The sequence below is a fragment of the Macaca thibetana genome, chromosome 18, assembly GCF_024542745.1.
Source record: "Macaca thibetana thibetana isolate TM-01 chromosome 18, ASM2454274v1, whole genome shotgun sequence".
In the NCBI taxonomy this organism is placed as follows: Eukaryota; Metazoa; Chordata; class Mammalia; order Primates; family Cercopithecidae; genus Macaca; species Macaca thibetana.
In genome coordinates this window covers 54,795,869-54,814,104 of record NC_065595.1, presented here as the reverse complement: position 1 = coordinate 54,814,104, position 18,236 = coordinate 54,795,869, and positions in this window count along the sequence as shown.

The window sequence follows — 18,236 nt, the reverse complement described above, 5'->3', positions numbered from 1 at the left end:
TTAGAAGGAGCTTTGGATGCAGACAGATTGAGGCTCAAATCCCAGTTTTTCTCCTTACAAATTTGGACAATATATTGAGTTTCAGTTTACTCATTCAAACAATTGAAACAATCAAATCAACCCCAAAGAGTGTCGAGAAAATGAGTAAGATACATAACTTGGGCATCAACCACAGTAGGAAAATAAATACTAGTTTTCCTCCCCTTTCTTTATCCCATAAGATTAATGCATCTTAGATTTTAGAAGAGAATATTTTAAAACAAAATCAAGGAAAATACAACACTAGAAGGAAATGTGGCCCAAGAAATGTTAGATGCACTAAAAATGAAAACCTGATTACATAATTATGAATAGTATTAACTAAGAGGAATTATCCTAAGGACAGTCGTGCTTAGAGTATCCTCCAACAAATCCTTCTTTTTTTTTTTTTTTTTTTTTTTTTTTTTTTTTTTTTTTTGAGACTGAGTCTCGCTCTGTTGCCCAGGCTGGAGTGCAGTGGTGCGATCTCAGCTCACTGCAAACTCCACCTCCCAGGTTCAAGTGATTCTCCTGCCTCAGCCTCCCAAGTGTCTGGGACTACAGGTGTGCATCACCACACCCAGCTAATTTTTGTATTTTTAGTAGAGACGGGGTTTCACCGTGTTGGCCAGGATGGTCTTGATCTCTTGACCTTGTTATCCACCCACCTTAGCCTCCTAAAGTGCTGAAATTACAGGCATGAGCCACCGTGCCCGGCCAGTAAATCCATTTTTTAAGTGTGTGAATGAAAAAGAAAGGACATTTACATAACCCAAGGTTCAGAGTAGGAGAAGGAAGAGGAGGAGACAATGGACCACAAGAAGAGGGCCACAGAGACCACAGGCCAGAAGGAAACTTAGACCAAGCATGGTGGCTCACACCTGTAATCCCAGCACTTTGGAAGGCTGAGGTGGGTGGATCCCTTGAGATCAGCAGTTCGAGACCAACCTGGCCAACAGGGTGAAACCCTATCTCTACTAAAAATACAAAAATTAGCCAGGCGTGGTGGCGGGCGCCTTTAAACCCGGCTACTCAGAAGGCTGAGGCAGCAGAATTGCTTGAACCTGGAAGGCGGAGGTTGCAGTGAGCTGAGATCACGTCACTGCACTCCAATCTGGGTGACAGAGCGAAACTCTTTCTAAAAAAAAAAGAAGTAAAGATAGCCTGGTGAAAAGTGCAAAGACAGAAACACTTCTACTGTGCTGTAGTTACAACAAAGAAGTGAAAAATAAAAGGAATACTATCTTTGGTTGGTGAAGATGGTGCAGTATTGTCAGGTGGTACAAAACTAAAACTGCTTTTACTTTGCACTCATCTTTACCAAGAAGGGTGATCATCAAACAGAAAAGAGAAGAATAGACATAATTAAGATACAACCAAAGGTAAGATTATGGAGATAATGGGAAAATTGTAACTTGGCTCAGATAATTACTCCCAGGAGAAATAGTTTGCAAATACAATTGGAGAACCACTTTCAGTAATTTGTTTAAAATCTTATGGAACCAGAGAGGCCAAAAAACTACAAATAGGCAAAAAAAAAATTAATTTTTAAATAGTAAATGCTTGATAAATCTTGATACTGACACGTGACTAAATTCTCTAATGGATAATCAAACAGATGGTTGGTAAGCACTTTGAGAGAAGAATTTATCATCACTAGGAGCCAAAATGGGTTCACTTAAGAAGATGTTAGGCCAAACAAGTTTTATTTATTTCTTTAAAAAGTGACTGTATTGGTAAATTCGAAGATGCTAGAAGCATACTTATAAGATCTGGAAATGAGAACTGAAATGATTTTTTTATATTTAGACTAGAGGGATAGGACTTGAGGGAAGTGTTTCAAAGTCTTCAAGTGTTTCAAAGACTACCATGGTAAAGAAAATATGGTTCATCTTATGGACACAGGGAGAGGAACATCACACACTGGGGCCTGTCGGGCGGTGGGGGGAAGGGGAGGGAGAGCATTAGAACAAATACCTAATGCATGCAGGGCTTAGAACCTAGATGATGGATTGATACGTGCAGCAAACCACCATGGCACATGCATACCTATGTAACAAACCTGCACGTTCTGCACACGTATCCCAGAACTTAAAGTAAAATTAAAAATAAATAAATAAAAGAAAATATGGTTCATGTACACTGTAGAATACCATACAGCCATAATAAAGAATGAAGTCATGTCCTTTGCAGCAGCGTGGATAAGACTGGATGCCATCATCCTTGGCAAACTAATTCAGGAACAGAAAATCAAACACTACATGTTCTCACTTATAAGCGGGAGCTAAGCATTGGCCACACACCGATATAAATACGGGAACAATAGACACTGTGGACTACTAGAGGGTGGAGGGACAGGGGTGGGTTCAAAAAACTACCTATCAGGTACCATGCTCACTACCAGGGTTACAGGATTTGTGCTCCAAACCCCAGCATCAGACAATATTTTCATGTAACAAATCTGCACATGTACCACGTATTACAAGGAGTGAAAATTACTGAGCATTGCTGTATCCTTCAAATCTAAATCCAGATGACTTGCGGAATCTCTCTGATCACTCGGGTTTAGAGTTGAAATCCTTGCTATGTGTTGCTATAACACATTTACATTTCCACGATTGTAGTGTTTTTGTCAGAATGTATCATGATTGCTTGTTTAATTGCCAACCTCTCCAGTGGGATGTAAGATCCATAGAGCAAGGGCCAAATCTATCTTTTTGGTTTGTTTCATCCCCAGAATCTAATACCACTCCCATACATGGAAGGTGCTTTATAAATACTTGCCAGTGGAATGAATGGATGAAAAAGTAAAGGAATTTTCAAAATTTGTGCCTCACAAGGATGTGGTTTTCATCTCAATATCAGGAGGAATTGTCTTATAATTCGGAAAGAAATTATAAATTTCTCATTCTAAAAGTGTTCAAGAAGAATATGAAAACCGGATGATCCATACAGCGTTCCATACAATGGAATGGAAGTTCAATTAGATGGCGTCTAAACTCCCTTCTAACTCTACTCTAAATTCAAAGCCATATCACCTTTTAACATAAAATCAAAGCACACAGCCCCAGAATTCCAGAGGCAAAATAGCTGTGCTAAACTGTGAGCTCCTGAAGGCTGGTTTTATTCTTTTGGTGTCTCCTACCTTGCCTGGAACAGGACTTTGCCCAAGCTGACAGTTAATAACTGTTGATAAATAAATGGCTGCAATAAATGTAGATTGTTTCTGAAATGAAAACAACAATGAATACATTCAGTCTGACCACCCTTTTCACGAAAGGAGTTATTTCCCAAAGATTGACGTGACTTCTCAAAAGTCATCCAGCTATTTGGGAACACAGCCAAGACTTTACACAGTTTACTGCTATTTCCACCAGTCTAGGTTCCCTTAAAGACTCTTTACGGAAACAACTGAAGACAAAAAACCTAAGGACTCAAGACAACTAGACCATCTGGGGACATCAGAAGCATCTCTATAGTGAAAAACCAAGGGATCAAGTCATCACTGTAGTAAATCCAAGAGGGATGTTCACCAGGACCAGAAGAGACAGCACAGAGAACCAGAGTTTCATTGAATTTCCAGATCATCCATACAGTGTTTTGTACAGTGGAATCGAAGTTCAATTCAATGGCCTTTGATCATTGCATTTCCTAAAGTAAATTAGGGATAGACAAAATAATAATAACAATAGCATCATATGTTAGGGCTCTCCTCAAAGGGCTGAGACAACTCATTAAAGTTCAGTGTCTGTAACTCTACAGCATAAAGAAAAGTGGTAAAGTTACTGGCACTTGATTACCTTGGTCAAATAAAAATTCAGATGTAGAATGTAATAAAAGAGATTTTTTTGGCCTGGTTCTCTGCATATACATATAATTAACATATATCATGACAATTAATTTTAGGGCCTTTCTTATTTCTACTGGTGGTCTATATTAATCTAAATCACAAAAAAATTAGGAAATCATTATGAGACTTTGCACTCTGTAGCTATAGTCCATAGGTCCAGGATCAACAGAAAAGTTTTACCCAGCAGTGTTTCCTAGGACAACATGCTCTTTGTTTCCTTTTGTAGAACTATTTGATAAAATGACAAATTGTTGCATTTGTCCATTCAAAGAATATTCAGAGAGTGCCCATTGCACAGTGGCCACTTTGATGACATACATTGCAAAACATAGTCCCCTTAACAGTCTAGAAGGCCAGAACCAAGGACTGGGTACTATGGTCATTGCTTCATTAGTGGTAGATTGGGTTCTATGGGAATCCAAACAAGGGGGAATGGGACCTGCCAGAGGAGCTAATGCTGGAGAGTAATCTTGAAGTGAAAGTAGAAGTTAGCTGGCCAGGCAATGGGTCACCATTGTTTCCGGCATAAGGCAGAGCATTTGCAAAGGCACAGTCATGGCAGGAACTGCAGGCAATCTGGTGTGGCTGAAGTTTGTGGATCATTGATAGGAGATGCTCTAACTACTCTGGTCATTTAGCTTGTAACAGGGATAGTCAAGGACTTTTTCCTACTCTTTATCCTCCCTGTCTATATGTGTGTCAGGCTCTCCCTAATGCTCTCCAGAGGTATTACAATAACTTTCTAACTATGCTCCCACCTGCCAATCTTGCTCTCCACTTTTCAGTGCATCCTCCACACTTCCAAAGATTTCACTTTCCAGAATGCAAATCTGATCATGTCATTCTCCAATTCAATCTTTGCCTATGAGATGAAGTCCAAATTTCTTGGTGCAGAGCATGAGCATTTTCCATTCTGGCCTCTTGCCTTTCTAACTTGATCTGCTAACTCTTCCCACCTCACAGCTGAAAATGCAGCCCAGTAATGCATACATACTCAAAATCCCCTCACATGTGTACCTCCTCACACCTCTGACCTTTGTACCTACTGTTTCCTCTGCCTGGAATGCTTGGATCTTGGAGAGAGATCTCTCTTGGAGAGAGATCCACCTCACCTTCAGTAAAGTCTTTCCCGAGACAACTACCAAGTCCTACCTCCATCTCCCAACAGTCCTCTGTACAAATCTCTACTCATCATTTTTTGCACAATATATTGTGTCTTTGTAACTTCCCCACCCAGAGGAATATCCATATCTCAGTTTTCTTTGACTTACCATTACCCTTCAAAATTACTTGTACTTCGGTACTTGGCAAACCATAGGTCCTTGAGGTTTCTTAAATGAATAAATGAGCCACTATTTCTTCATATTAAAATTGAAACCCCTCCTCAGCTTGACTTTTTGTTTAGACCCATCATCACCTACGTCTGAACGTGGACAATGTTTCATCTCTTCCCTTTGATTTACACTTCTTGCAGGCCCTGCCTCACCTGTCAACCACCTGTTTTTTCCAAACCATGGTCTCCAAAAGCACCTGAAAGTCCTCCAATGCTGTGAGGATTCATCAGTCACACAAAACATCCTATGGGTAAACAGTCACAAACACCTTCATTAAAAATAACCCGTGCATGTTTTACACATCTGATGATGATGTGTAATTTTGAGTGTGAAAATCAAGGTGAAGCATATTTCACAATGCTTCCACAAACAAAAAAAAGTGCTCGGAGGAAAAAGGGCTTAAAAGTTAGTTCTTCCTGCCCTGGGATAAAAGAATGTGTATAAACAGGAAAACCATGAGGAGTCCATACACTGATGTTCCTAGGAAGATGGGAAGGGACACTTGTTTGTTTTGTGGAGAATCAGCAGGAAGAAATCACACTGGACTGCTGTTTATTCCTGTTCCTTCATGTGACCTGGCCCAGAATCCCTCCATTGTCCAAGGGAACAGATGGTAGGGAAGGGGAGTATTTACATGAAATTCCTGTCATAAAATTAAATCTGAAATTCACATCCTAATTTCACAACCCTTTCCCAGAATGTGGAAAAAAACTCTGAGGCATTGATGGTTCAAAAGACTGAGTGGCTTCTGTAAAAGGTAGACTCAATATTGTGTAAATATAGATATATATGTAAATATATATGAAATGGAAATTAATGTACTATTTGAAGGTAATCAGCCTCTCCATGATTATTTCATGGTCATGGATTTTGTGTTGATGCTGGTTAATTAGCCAAATATGAATTATATATGTATATTTTAAGTAAGTGTGCATGCATATTAAAGAATTGTTCCCTTTATTTCATTATGAAGCAACTCATTTGATGTGGCCCTGCATAAAGCTCTAATACACATCAAAAAGCAATCAACAAACTCTTTGAGTACATCAAGCAGGATAATTTAGATGGTTTTTAATCATGATTATGGAAGTATAATTAGGTGGTTTCATGTTTGCTGTTGAGTACATGTAAGGAAAAGTGATTCTCCGAATAGAAACTGTGGGCAATATTACACAGAAACCACAAGAGAACTGTGTGCATGAGGCACAAGTGTGAGCACGTGCTCACTCACACATGCGTATACACACGCACACACACAGAGGGTCCCTTTCTTCAACACATCAGCAGCTCTAATATTTAAAAAGAATATTATTTATTTCATGATATCAAAAGAAATCTTATTTAATAAACTGATTATATAGAAGTAGGTTTGAAAAATGCCTCCCTTTAATGTCATCATAAACTTTAGCCATTGCCTGCAATTTAAAACCAATCCTCCCTGCCATAGCCCCTACAGAAAAAGAATGTGGAGGTTCATCAGGGCTGAAGCAGTTCATGTGTCATTAGTGACCACTGGGAGTCGGCACAGTCGTGGATCTGCACAGCTAAATGATTGTGCACTCGTGGCTTTTGGTAATCCATTTGAAACATAGCAGATATTTATCTATCTCCAATCACCCAGTTTAGAAGTCAAAGGATCTGTAAGTTCTCACACAGAAGGATGAATCACACACAAGCAAACTGCTGTCTCATGCCCACCTATCCAGGCATCCCCCACCATGGCCAGGAGAGATGACATGAGGGACCTGAGGGACTCCATTCCCCCTGTCCCCCATGGTATCTCTTGCTCCAGAGTTCCCTGGTGGGCTCTCCCAAGCCACATTTTATTTTTTTCCCTGTGCAGACAGAGTTGATTACTGGCCCTCTTAGAAAAATCCATCCTTCCTAGTCCATCTCAGAAATCATGTACAGGAGCCTGGGATTGTGCTTGGAAGTAATTTGGTCACCAGCAAGCTGGCCCCTTTTGTTGAGAAATTCAAAGAGTTGCAGCACCATGACTTTAACGAAGCCACAATTAGAGTGGCTTTCTTCCAGCACTGTGTGTAATCTGTTTTACCACAGAAATACAAAGTTGCTGTCTATGCACACAATTTTAGCATTTCTGGTTTTTATGCCATCTTACTTACAAGAAACTCCCAGCTGTTATAATTTGTCTCATCCATCGCTCTCTTGTAGAGCCAGCCTTTGTTCCTTTTTTTCAGTGCCAGGGACTTGCTGGGTTTCACCTGATGTGATTTGTCCAGGCATTAATAATGCATCTTCAAGATGCAAGATGCATGAATTCCTTTACTAACGGATCTGCTTGTGGAGGGCTGTATTGTATTGTACAGTTTTGCTGCAAAAAAGGTAAGGCAAGGGACAAAAGGAAGGTCATCAGCCTTGGGAGTGAGGGTACCAGTTGTTTCGGAAGGTCATTCCAACCAGTTTATAGTAAAGGCAAGGGCATGCTGAGGATAATAAGCATTCGACCAACAATTACTTTTTTTAAAAAAAAAGTTATTGCCAAATCTGCAACTCATAACTTGTCCCTATAGATGAAAGTGAGTTGCACATTCAGATGACCGTTCAGGAAGTCCAGGATGCTGTCTATCTTCATGTATTACTTGGTGTATCAAAGGATATTTCCTACTTATAAGTCCTTATTCTCCCTTTGGATTTTGGAGTACACTCCAGCTACCTTCTCAGTGACCTTGATGTGATTGTTGTTAGTGCTACTCATATGCATTTTTTATCATCTTGCATTTGTAAAGAGCTTGTATTTTCAAGCTGCTTTATAATCATTAATAAGTTATTTCTCACAATTATCCCAAAAAGTAGGGCAGAGTTCTTTTCTCGATGTTACAGTGCAGATAGGTCATAATGCAAAAAGTTCACAGGGAGGATGCATTCCAAAGTTGGAATAAGGTCACACTTAGAGGGTCACCCTACTTCCAATACCAAACAGCTACCTCTAGAGTGGCAATGGGAACAACAGAAGGCAGAATGTGGAACTCAGTTAGAAATAACCAGGTTGCTTAGTGGATACATTCATAAATCTTTCAGAAAATAATCCTGCTTCAGATGACCAGGTTTTGAATTCAAGGTTAGCAGTGCTACCTGGCTCCAACGTCATAGGCTTTCTTAAGAAACCATGAATTGCCTATGTAATGTTGAAATCAAAAAGTTCAGCCATGGACTGAAACGGTAGCTTGTGCAGATGATCATTTAACTTCCAGTTTCTATGAGGACTCCTGACAAGATTTGTCAATATTCAACCAAACCACACTTTCTTACAGTCATTAGAGTAGGTTCACCTGCCTCCTCCTCCCATTCTCGCAACTGCCAACCTCCCACCCCGCCCCCCCCCAAAAATTCATTTAATCAATAACATTTGCTTTCAGGGCAGCTCTCCTTTACTGCTGTTCCATCTCTGTCTGGGTTACCATAGCAACTATTCTCAGAGCAGTGTGATACCCAGTTTATACATTTCAGCCCTGTCACATGACTGACTACCTGCTTCTACTTTAATCATTGCTGGAGGGAACACTCAAAAAGTGGCTGCTTCCTGCTTCCTGTTGCAGTCCACCAAACTGCCCTCATGTTTTACATTTCCTCCCTCAACCTAGAAAACACGTGTTAATTGTGCTGATTTCCAAAGCAGAGAAGAGGGAAGGCTACAGGGGTAGGTGAGAATACCCAGAATGCTAGAATTAGCAGAGCCTTCCAGGCCCTACAGCCAAATTCTCCTCTTTCCCTGTAGAGATACTTTTGTATTTAGCAGGCCCCCTTTCTAAGATCTTAATTGTAGAGGAAAAGATGTGTCTGACCTCATCCTAGCCTGAGATCCATCTTCCAGCGGCCCCATGACCTTCGAACACTCGTCTCCATTCATGTGGCCATTTCGTGGGCCCCCTGCAAGGCAAGGCCAGGAACTTGGGACCTCAGGAGCCTCCCTTGTTGCAACTTTAAGGGGTCCGTTTAAATCACATTATAAAGCTAATGAAACACAGCTAATGAAGCACAGATGTCCTATCAGATTTGGAGCTCTGAGTCCCCGTAAAAGCCCAGTAAAAATAAATGAAAGGAGCCTTGTATCCATGGAAATGGGCAGCTCACATGCTAATCCTTCCCCTCACCCATTTATGAGTTTATTACCATTTCTAATTCCAGGGCTTCTGAAAGCATTTGTGGCTTCTGGGTCAGTCATTTCCTGGAACTCATGGCAGGCTGGGCTCGAACATCCTTGGCTTGGCCCCTTCTTTCAGAGATAGAGGAAAGTAAAGAGGTGTATATTGCTTATCAGTTGCATAAGCTCCTGGTTACCTTTTTTCCTTCTGAGATACTGAGATAAATCTAGAGTCCTGTGTCCTCCTGGGACCTAGCAGAAGGATTTCCATGACCAGGCTCCTGTGTCTGTCGGGAATAGCAGTGGTGAACCAGATCGGGAGTGGTCTGATACCAAACAGCTTTTCTGTCACAGAGTCAGTTACACCCCACACTCATCGTCTTTCAATTTACACAACATTCCTTCATTAAATGGAGTTGATTTCAGCTACAATTACACAGTTACTATTATATGACAAGGTAATGAAGAAAAGTGACAAAAGGGGGTAATTTTATTGGGAAATAGGGTTAGACCGAAGCAAGGCACTCCCTGGAATGACGGGCATGGGCGGGATGCTTAGGGAGCTCTAGGAAGCACCATGAGGACATCAGCTACCCAGGGGTAGAAGGTCCAAGGAGAGCGAACATGCTACAAAAAGAAGAAGAAAAGGAGCATAGAGCATCTTCAGAAACAAGACCTGCCACTCTCACAGATTCGGCTTGATGAGATAACTGAGCAACTTCTTGGAATATAGGACAAGGGATAATGGGACCTCTGCCCATCAGAAGCCTTGCTTCCTATAGTTTTTTTTTTTTTTTTTTTTTTTTTTTGGCTACTGGGTAATGTTCATTCTCTTTCTTGGGTAATTTTTGTTGTTGTTGTTGTTTGTTTCTTTGTTTTGAGATGGAGTTTTGCTCTTGCTGCCCAGGCTGGAGTGCAATGGCATGATCTCAGCTCACCGCAACTTCCACCTTCTGGGTTCAAGTGAGTCTCCTGCCTCAGCCTCCCGAGTAGCTAGGATAACAGGCATGCGCCACCACGCCCCGCTAATTTTGTATTTTTAGTAGAGACAGGGTTTCTCCATGTTGGTCAGGCTGGTCTTGAACTCCCAACTTCAGGTGATCTGCCCACCTTGGCCTCCCAAAGCGCTGGGATTACAAGCATGAGACACCGTGCCCGGCCCATTCTTGCGTATTGGTTTATAGAAATAGGTAGTTCATGTTGGAGCCAAAGTGGTTCTCTCAGGGAGGCCCTTGGGGGATAAATCTCTACATGTTTTATTTTTGAAATACAATTTTAGATTTTTAAATTCTCAAAGATGTCTTGTGAAGGAAGAGAACATGTTCTCAATTTAAAAGTAAATATCTGAGTGTCAATAATACCTTGCATTAATGTTTTCTCTTTAAGAGACTAATTGTACTTCTCTATCACTTAATCAGCCCCAGAAACTGAGGATGAGAGATGTTAGAGATGAGGAAACTGAGGCACAAGGAATAGAAAGACTTTCCTGGAGCCAGGCATTATCACACGCACTAGAACTGAGGTTCCTCGTGATACATTTCAGACCCCAAGGAAGGAAGCTATAAGCCCTAGACATCTTCCAAAACAATCAATTTTGTTCATCTTAATAGCTGAAAAATGAATGCTTTGTAAAAATGGTCCAAGAAATTAAAGCTTAGGCTTGTGATTATTACAGTGATTTGTCAGCGGTAGTGTATGATTTTTGGAAGAGCACCAGCTGTATTAACAAGAGAATAAGAGTGCAGTTCATTTTTCATTTACCTAATATAGATATCCTTGCCTCACCAAAGAAAGAGCTAAAAAGAAGTGATAAAACACCAGCGATGGAGCAACATAAGTGACTTCACGGAAAATGATTTAATCCTTTCACTGCCTGCTAACACGAGAGATTTTTACCACTGACTTATGTGAACAACTGTCTGAACTGTCAGAAATAGAAACAACTCTAACCAAAAAAGAAAAAAAACTGGAAAAGTTATGTGGGCAGCTAAGACCATTTAGCTACTCTTTCTACCATCTGACTCAGGGCCAATGAGGGGGGAAATGTATCCCAAAAATTAAACACAGTGACCTATATGTTGACAGGAAAGGTGTGGAAAGAGCTGATGGCTTATATTAAGAAAATGTGGGATGTGCTTCATGGACCAACAACCTGTTGCTCAGAGCTTTCTTCTCGCAGTTAAGACAAAGTTGCTAGATTTCAGCAGGCAACCTAATCTCCCAGGCCGAGCCAGCTTCCCAGCTGTCCTGGAGTTCTTTGGCTCACACTGGTTTTCGTTTCTAATCACTGTCCTCTTTTCTTTGTTAGCCTTTTATTTAACCCACCCTCTGTCACTTTTTTTTTAAGAGACGGGGTCTGGCTATGTTGTCCAGGCTGGAGTTCAGTGGCTATTCACAGGCATGATCCCACTACTGATCATAACGGGAGCTTCGACCTGTTTCGTTCCCAGCCTGGGCTAGTCCACCTCTTCTTAGGAAACCTGGCGGTCCCTTGCTCCTGGGAGGTTACCATATCAATGCCAGATTCAGTGCAGACATCCGGCATAGTGCACTGCAGCCCAGAACTCTGGGCTCAAGTGATCCTCCAGTCTCAGCCTCCCCTCCTGAGTAGCTGGGACTGCAGGCCAGTGCCACCACACTCAGCCTCTGTCACTCTTAGTAACACGTTTCACACAGAGTGGATTAGCCCAAATTCATAAAACAGCCTACCTATTTAGGATGTTTAAGATAGAAGAAACTTTGCTCAACAATTTCAAAAATGAAATCAAGACCAAAGTATTTGAATTATTTTAAAGCAAATTTAAGAAACTGCTGACATCATAAATTGAGAGCCTTCCTATACTTGACAGAATGGATGCTTTGAAGTGAAAGAGTTGAGCATTTTAAGTTTCAGGTTCAACAGTTAACTTTTGCTAATGCTGATGAGCCCCAGCCAGAGGGCAGGTGTGTGATTTGGAGACATCAGGCCAGCAGTAGAAACCCATGCCTTGCACAGCTACCTTTTCCTCATTCATGCTCTTTCCTCAGTGATACAAATTAAGCTAGTATTTTGCACTTTGGAACAAAGTCCTCAGGAATACCTGTTAAGCTAATAGCTCTGCATCTTTACATAAACCAGAAGTAACTCCATTCTATAGTAAAAGTGTGTTTCAAAGCCCTTGACATCTCTTGTCTCAAGTGGCTCTTCATGATCCTGCAGAGGAAGGATAGTATTTTACAGATAAGCTACCAGAGTTGAATGGCATCTGATGGCCCCACAAAAAGCTGGGGCAGATTTGCTCCGGAATCCAACTCTACCAGTGCCTGATCTCTGGTCTGTGTGTGGCCACATCTTTCTAAGATCTCATACTCAAATAATACATCAGTTTGATCTGCTGACGCAGTGTCCCTACTTCTTTTGGAAAAGTATGACTAATATATAACTGAGTGGGCCAAGCGTGGTGGCTCACACCTGTAATCCCAGCACTTTGGGAGACCGAGACAGGCAGATCACCTGAGGTCAGGAGTTTGAGACCAGCCTAGCCAACATGGTGAAATATATATATATATAAAATTGAGTAATTAAAATAGCAGATTCCACAAACCCACATCTTGAAAACATAGTGCTCATTCTTGGATTAGAAATAAAGCTATCTCTTGCTTTCTTCAAAGTTGTAAGCAAATGTTATAACCAAATAATTTTAATGATTAACTGAATCATTTAATCCAAGTCACTATAACCAAATGAACGCTGGACCAGGGGCTCTGAGTTTTACTCCTGATTTTACTACTGTGAGATTTCTAGGTATCAATTCTCTTCTTTGTAAAATAAGGGGATTAACCTAATTTATTCATAAGGTACCTTTTTTTAAGTGTAGATTTTATGAATCTAAAATCTGTCTTTGGGGATATTAAGCTTTCTTCCTAAATGCTGTATCCATATTAATCCTGCTTCATTTTCCCCACTAAGAAACAGCAAGCAGCACTTTCCCCTCTGTTCCCTCCCAAGAGCTCTCTGGGGAATAAGGAGGAGTCTCCTGGGTTTAAGCAGGGACTAGCAGCCTGTGGTGCTCACATAACTATTCTGGAGCCCCAAAGGTCCTAAAGGGAAACCAGCCAGAGAAAGAGAAAAGGGGAACTGGTGCCTTAAAACGTGTGGACAGTCTCCCCTGCCGGCTTCCCTCCCTGGGAGTGTCCCTGTGCCCTTCCTCAAGGAGTCCAGAAAGTCTTCTCTGTCAGCAGCCAGTGACCTCTGGCCTCTTTGCAAGGACTCTGCTCTTCAGCTGGTGTGATGCCTACACGCAAAGGACTGTAGGCAACAAGAGAATCTGCTCAGCTGTGCACCACGAAGGGCAACTTTCCAGACACACAGAGCCCAGAAATAAATAATGCCCTGCCACCTACAATTTCACAGGAATAATGAAGAAAATAACGAGTTAAGCATCATTACTTGGGCTCCTGTGCTTTGAAAAATAGTCTAATGGTGATGGTGATGATGATGATGATATACTCCATGACATTATAGATTGATATCAACCAATATTCACACAACTAATCAAGTAAGCATCTTATTAAGCAAAATTCCTAAAATATATTTGGCAGAACTTTTTCCTCCATCTTTATGTTTGTCATGATAGCCAACTCTTACTACTATCTCGAGACTAAGAAAAATACATCTAAATGTGTTATCTTACTCATTTCTTTCACACACTAATCTATCCAACAAATGTATTGATCATCCTCTTCATGCCAGTCACTGTGTTAAGAATGACAGAAGGAAAGACAAAAGCACACAGTGTCCGCCTTCAGAGACCACATCGTCTAGGAGGGCAACTGACATTAACAGCAACATAAGTGCTATGATAAAGACGTTGCAAAATAGAGTGCCAGCTCCAGAGAAGGGAGCTTTAATAGAGATTTATTTGAGAGAGACAAAGAACAAACACCATGCCATTTTAAAATAAACTATTTTCTTAGTAAATAGTTTAAAGGAAAGAAGAATCAGTGATTATGAGGGAAAGACCCCCTTAAAATAATGTGGACATGGAGATCTTCAGGTATCATAGTTTGCACCTTCAGAGAGGGGCCCAGGCTGGAGTGCAGTGGCCAGATCTCAGCTCACTGCAAGCTCTGCACGTAAGATATGCTACGATATAGTATTGTACTAGAGAGGGAAACCTCGCCCGGCAGTTTTTTGTATTTTTTTTATTATAGAGACGGGGTTATTCTTGATCTGACTTTAATTATGCATGAGCCACCGCGCCCGGCCGAAAATTCTTATCTTTCTACAAGAAACTTACCTGCTTGCGGAAAGGTGCAAATTAGCAGAACATTCTAAAGCCTTCTATAGTGTGTTCTGATGCAGACTGGTGGGGGGTGTGGTGCCTGCCAAATAGACTCTAGGAAGGAAAATGTCCTGGCGACCCCAAGGCTGTTTGTATAGGTCAGACTTGCACACCCAGTCTTAAGCACACAGCTGACAGTGCCACAGCCACACATTTATGCCACATCAACGTCAAGTGGTGTCTGAGCAGGGCACTGCCATTGCTTGGACTGGCACAGGGTTTCCAACACTGTGTTGGTACAGCTTTGCTGCTAAGACTTTACTCATTATTCCACCTCAATCCTGATGCCCCCCATAACCATGCATACCTAGTACCCATCGTCTCCTTTCCCTTTCTCCTGCCAAGCACGTCCTTTCTTCCACCCAAAGGGTAAAAAGCAGTCCGGTCACCGTTTCTACCACTGAAGTCTAGGAACATGCACCCTCCTGTTTTGGTTTTGTTTGCCTCGATAACCTCCCTCTCTTATCTCTTGTCTCCTTTTTCATCCTGTTTTTCTCATACTTTATCCCTCCATTCTTCCTCCTTATATCACTGTACAAAACAGCATATTCTTTACAAACCTATTTTTAGTTTTTTTATATCAAGACTTCATCTACTTCCTGGCATATATTCCCTCTGATGAGTAAAGAAAGGTATCTCTTTGAACAAGCCATAAAAAATTTTAAAAATCTATTTATACATGAGCAAAATGAGTTAAGTACGGAGAAAAATAAAACCTCTTCCATTTAAGTCAAAGAAAGGATAAGAAATCATGTCATCAAGTATGACGATCATACCAGTGGTCCTCGCCGATACAAGAAGTCACAGAAAATAAATGAGATGGTAAATTGGAAGGAGACAAAACTGCAATTATTTGTATATGATGTTATTATCTACCCAGAAATCTAAAGAGTCAACTGGAAAACTGTTTTGATTAATGTAAGAGATAAATAAGATCGCCAGATACAAGATCAATATACATAAACCACTAGCATCTTCATTTATCAACAATGTCCCCTTAGAAAATGTAATGAACAAAGGTTCTTATCATAACAGAAAAATGCTTAGGTTTAGACCTAATCATAATATGCTAAAAGGCTCAACATTTTATATGTAAAAATTCTCCCCAATTAACCTGCATATTAAAAACAACCAGAGTAAACTTAACACACTGATTGTAAAGTTTATATAAAAGAGAAAGGATTTTTAAATATCCAAGAAAATTTAGAGAAAAAATAGCAAGCTGAATTTGTGCTAACAAGTATTAGATATGTTATGTAGTTATACAAATTAAAATGATGTGGTATTTGGGAAGGAGTATGCTCCAGCTCAAAAAAATAAAGAGAGAGGAATAAATACAAAATATCTCATATATATGTGAATTTAATACATACAGTCAATCAAGTATTTTAAATCAGTGGAGAAATATATGCAATAAATGACACTGGGGAAATTACGTCTTTACTTTTGAAGAAAACTTGATTCCTACACCACTCCATATACAAAAATAAATCTCAAGGCAATTCAAGAGTGAAACACAAAAAATATAAAAATATGGTAGAGGATAATATGGGAGAATTCTTTTATAGTTTTGTGACTGCATATAGTCTATACAAAGAAAATGATGGACAGATTGGAAATAATTTTAAAATCCTTTAAGATGAAATATATCACAACCAAAGCTAAAAGGCAAGCAACTTGAAGAATACATTTGCAATAAATGTGTTTCAGACAATAGATAAGTTTTTATAATATACAAAGAGTTCTTATAAATCAATAATAAAGCAACCCAAGAGACAAAAAATGGACAAAGATATACCTGATATTGATTGATAGGATCCTATTTGCCAGGCAGTATCTTAAGCACTTTTAATCTATTAAGTCTATTAATTTGCATAGTAATTCTTTTGATCAGATATTATTATCATCTCCATTTACAGACAAGAAAATTGAGACAAAGAGAAATTTAGGAACTTGCCCAGAGTTATCAGTTAGTAAATGCTATAGTCAGGATTCAGATTTTTAAATTCTGATGCCAGAGACCAATTCAATGAAAAAGAAATACAAATAGCTAATAAACTTAAGAAAAGCAGCTCAATATTAGTAACTATCAGGGAAATGCAAACACTAAAACACAATAAGGTATTTTTACCAACCAGTCATTTTTTTTAAAGTGGATTTATGAGACTAACAATACCAAGAGTGTTGGTAAATGTTTTGTCTCATCATCAGTTATTGAGGATGTCCCTTGGTATAGAATTTTTAGAAGGCAATTTAACAATATCCATCAAATTTTTAAAAACTTATGCTTTTGACTCAGAAACTTCATTTCTATCTGATAGAAATATTTGGACATGTGCCCAGAGATGTGCAAAGTGAAAAACTGAAAATAGCTTATATGTCCATCAATAAGGGGATGGTTAACAAAAATGATTATATATCCAATCATAAATTGGATGTAGTGTAGCGGTTAAAAAGAGTGAGTTATATCTATAGGAACTAAATGGAAAGACATCTAAGATACATCATTAAGTGTAAAAAGCAAGTCATAAAATAATATGTGTAATCTGATATGTACAAACATGTATATTCATTTACATATTCATTACATATTTATTCACTCAACAACAAAATTAGCACCTACTACTTGCTAGGAACTGTTCTAGTCAGTAGAGATATAGTTGTGGGCCAAATAGACAAAGTCTCTCTTTCCTGGAGTTCACATTCTATTGGGCAGGCTGACAATAAACAAGCAAAGCAAAAAAAGACCAAAATAATTTAAACGGTGTGTTAGTTTTGTATTATTGTCAGAACAAGTTATTGCATACTTAGCAGCTTAAACAACACAAATTTATCTCCCAATTCTGTAGGTCAAACATTATCAGAGTTTGCCCAGAAAGGGCTGCATTCCCTGGAGGCTCTAGGGAAAGATGTGTTTCCTTGCTCTTTTGAGTTGTTGCAGAATTCGGTTCCTTGTGGTTGTAGGACTGTGGTCCCTGTTTCCTTGCTGGCTGTCAGTCAAGAGCCATTCCCGGTTTCTAGAGGCCACCTGCATCCTTTGGCCTGGTGTCCCCCTGCCTCCATCTTCAAAGCCAGCAGTGGCAAATCAAGTTCTTCTCATGCTCTGAATCTCTTGCCCTTCTCTCTGACTCAGCCAGGAAAGGTTCACCACTTCTAACACCTCGTGTGATTAGATTGGACGCACCAGGATAATCCAGGATTATCTCCCTTCCTTTGGGTTCATGCTTTTACTTGTATCACATTTGGTCCCCTTTGCCACAGAAGAGAACATATTCATGCACAGGTTTCAGGAATGAGGGTGTGGACATCTTTGTAGAGAAGGGAGTTTTATTCTACTTACTGCTGATGGTAATAAATGCCAGGAGGAAAACCAAAACAGTGACAGGCAAAAGGTGGTAATGAGAGAAGCTCATTTACATTGTGTCATCAGAGAAGCCCTCCCTGGGGAAATGAAATGGGTCACCAGCAAGTGACCACCTGGGCAACGCATTCCAGGCATGTATTGAAATATACAGAAAAAGGCATGGAAAGCTACATATCAAACTAGTCACATGCCACCTCTGGAGAGAACAGAATTCAAGAGTGGGAAAAGATAAAAGCTTTAT